We start from the raw sequence: 3,608 nt of genomic DNA on the forward strand, positions 1-3,608 counted from the left end.
TTCTCACCACAGAAGCCTTCTCCACTCTAGAACAACCTGCATATCTTCCATGAAAGCACAGCTGGGAAAAACTCTGGGGAGATATGCTAAAGGTGGGGCCAGGCTTAAATACTGTACAATCAACCATGTGCTCCTTTTGCTCTTAACACTGGACCCCCAGCCCACATTTTATACATGATTGACAGGCCCACATTTAAAGAATCAATTCTACCACCATCATGTTTAGTTTTGCTTTTAGTTACAGTGGCAGAAAACAACTTTCCCCCCCCCCCCTAATTTTGATTCAAATCCTCCCACTAGCCAGCCTACTACTATGTTAGCCCTATTTCATAACATCTTCCAGGCAAATTTCTGGCAGTTACTTTTCAGCATTTGCCAGGAGTATTTAATTGAGACCCATTTTTATTTTTTTGGCCTGCATTCCAAAACATGGCTGATTATTTTAAATAAAGAGGAGATTTTTCATCTCTGCAGCTCCTGGACAGGTGCCCTTCTTCTCTCCACCCACACTTTCTCCATATTTTCCTCTCAGACTCAACATTCTGATCTTCCTATCCCTCACTGCTCTGGAGAATTCCCTCCCCTAACAGTACAGATTTAGTACAGCCCCTAACAGTTTTCATGGCTTGATCTGAGGTTTCAGGGTTTTAGCTTCCTTCTCAGGGTATGTAGGGAAAGAGTTAAACCTCAGGGTTAGGAGACAGACACAAGTGACCAATGACATGCTGTTTTCCACAAGAATCCATTTCCAGTCTTGTTTCCCTTTCTGAAGTTTAAAACATTTCTTTCCCAGCATGTTATTCAGTGTAGGTATCTTCCTGTGGGGGAGTGTGACTAAGCAACAAGTACCAAGGCAGTCATAACAAATCTGTTTTGAAAACACATGGAAAAAAGAGCAATAATTCTGCCCTGGATATCAGATAGGAAAAACCTGAGAGCTCCTATTAAAAAATCACTCTGTTATCACAGGTCAAAAAACATAAGAACAGCCCCACTGGATCAGGCCATAGGCCCATCTAGTCCAGCTTGCTGTATCTCACAGTGGCCCACCAAATGCCTCAGCGAGCACACAAGACAACAAGAGACCTGCATCCTGGTGCCCTCCCTTGCATCTGGCATTCTGACATAGCCCACTTCTAAAATCAGGAGGTTGCACACACCCATTATGGCTTGTAACCCATCATGGATTTTTCCTCCAGAAACTTGTCCAATCCCCTTTTAAAGGCATCTAGGCCAGATGCCATCACCACATGCTGTGGCAAGGAGTTCCACAGACCAACTACACGCTGAGTAAAGAAATATTTTCTTTTGTCTGTTCTAACTCTCCCAACACTCAATTTTAGTGGATGTCTCCTGGTTCTGGTGTTGTGTGAGAGGGTAAAGAGCATCTCTCTATCATCATCTCTCTTTCTATCATCATCATCTCTCTGTCACAAAAAGCCACAAGACCTGCCCTGTGTGTGAGTTTGCAGAGACCTGGAAAATTTACCCAAATCTCAGTCTTAATTGTCTGAGGGTCCAATCCTATCCAATTTTCCAGTGTCAGTGCTGCTGTGCCTATGGGGTATGCATTGCTTCCTGTGTTAGGGAGGCATAGAGGCCTCCTCAAAGTATGGGAACTTTTGATCCCTTACCTCGGGCCTGCATTGTGGCTGCACCAGTGCTGGAAAGTTGGATAGGATTGGGCCCTGAATCTCCACAACTTCCCTCAGTCTTCTTCAGTTTGGTTTCCTGTCTCCCTTTTTCCTACCTAGGCCCCTTTCTTTCCTCCTCCTTTTCTAGACCTTTCTCTGCCCTTCTCTAGAATCTGAAGAATTTAGCCAGTGGCAGCAAAAACATGTTGAATTCAAGGGTCAGCTAACATATCTAAGCACTACATCCATTTGTGTGTTTATAATAATTCTTAGCTTGTTCAAATTGCTTTGCATACATAATTTCAGTATTCCTTACAACAACCCTATACAGTAGGTCACATTTCCTTGATACTGCAGTCTGAGGAGGAGAGACAACAAAAAAACCGAAGCAGTTTAGCTTGGCTTCCTTGTGGCCACATAATGAAGTTCATTGTTCATGCTCTTACTGTCCAGTACTGTTGTGCCAGTACCTGTGTGCTGTTGGTGTGGCATCTGAATAGACTTGGGCCATTAGACTACAATTCTTGGCACTTATTTGGGAGTGAATCCTGTTTTAAGTTAGTGAATCGACATAGATAGGATTGCACTGTCACACTTTACTCAGTAGGACTTACATCTAAAGCCTGAATCCTAGTGCAGTGCAGTCCCAAATACCTTTGCTCAGAATCACATTCAATGGGGCTTACTCCCAGATGAGCATGCACAGGATTGCAGGCTGTCAGTATACATGGCATATGAGACCAGTCTAGAAGTATCTTTTCATAGAAACAGAGCAGGGTGGACATTTTGCGGGGGAAAGTGCTCTGTGGACATTTTGTGGGGGAAAGTGCTCTTTTCATAGAAACAGAGCAAGGTGGACATTTTGTGGGGGAAAGTGCTCTGCTTATTGTTGAGGGATAGATAGGGTGAAGGGAACACAGGGCCCAATCCTATTCAGCTTTCCAGCACTAATGCAGCCATGCCAAAAGGTCATGCCCTGCATTCTGCAGTGTGGGGGGGGGGGAGGAGCAGCAATGGCTGCATTGCAGCTGCATCTGTTTGAAAGTTGGTTAGGATTGGGCCCATAGAGAGGATAATTATTCTTGAAGAGGCAGAGTTGTCAGCTCAAGAGTGGTTAGGCTGGGCATTTTATAGGGCTCCCAAACTAGTAAGGGGCCCACTGCCACAGCACCACTGCTGCCACGTTCCATAGCATAGCCAAGACAGTCAGGAATGGTCGGAGCCAGGTAAAGAGAGTTCACTGGTTTCTCTTGTGGAGGCACCAATAAGTTACAGGTATGTCAGGGACCTGCAGTGGGTGGGGAGGCAGGTGAGGCAGAGCCTCCCCAGTGGAGTCCTTCCAAAAGCACCACCGCCATGTGAGGTGCCCAAGCACCCACAACCCACATGCGGAGCAAGGAGGGAGGGAGTGCAGAGTGTGGGTGCTCGTGCGCCTCACACGGCGGCGGCGGTGCTTTTGGAAGGACTCCAGTGGGGAGGCTCTGCCTCACCTGCCTCCCCAGCCACAGCACTGTGTGTCATCATGTAAGTTCTTCTGAGGGGAGAGAGAACTCTTCAATCATATCTCCTCAGAAGTCAATCCCATTGAGGTCAATGGGGCTTACTCCCAGGTAAGCACGGACAGGAGGCAGGCGGCATGAAGATTCAAGACACGGGGAAGGGGAAGCCTTGACTGGCTTGGGCTGTCGCCACTCTGTGACTGAGGAAGCCGATGCTGCCCGCCAGCTTCCTGCGAGGAGCGCAGCGGAGCCTCGCGAAGCCCCTCGCTCAGCCAGCCCGGGGCTAGGCCTGCTCCGGCCTCCAGTGGGTGGGTGGGGAGAGCCATGAGGAAGGGGGCGGGGCGGCGGTGGGCGGAGCCCCCTCCCTCGCGGTGACTGCCGTTGGCGCCGCGGCGCGCGCGCGGTGTGTGCTGGAATGCGCGCGCGCGCCGCCTGCCTGGCCCGGCCGCTGCCGCCCTGAAGAGCCTGGTCGCCT

This window comes from Tiliqua scincoides, chromosome 2 (assembly GCF_035046505.1).
Source record: "Tiliqua scincoides isolate rTilSci1 chromosome 2, rTilSci1.hap2, whole genome shotgun sequence".
In the NCBI taxonomy this organism is placed as follows: Eukaryota; Metazoa; Chordata; class Lepidosauria; order Squamata; family Scincidae; genus Tiliqua; species Tiliqua scincoides.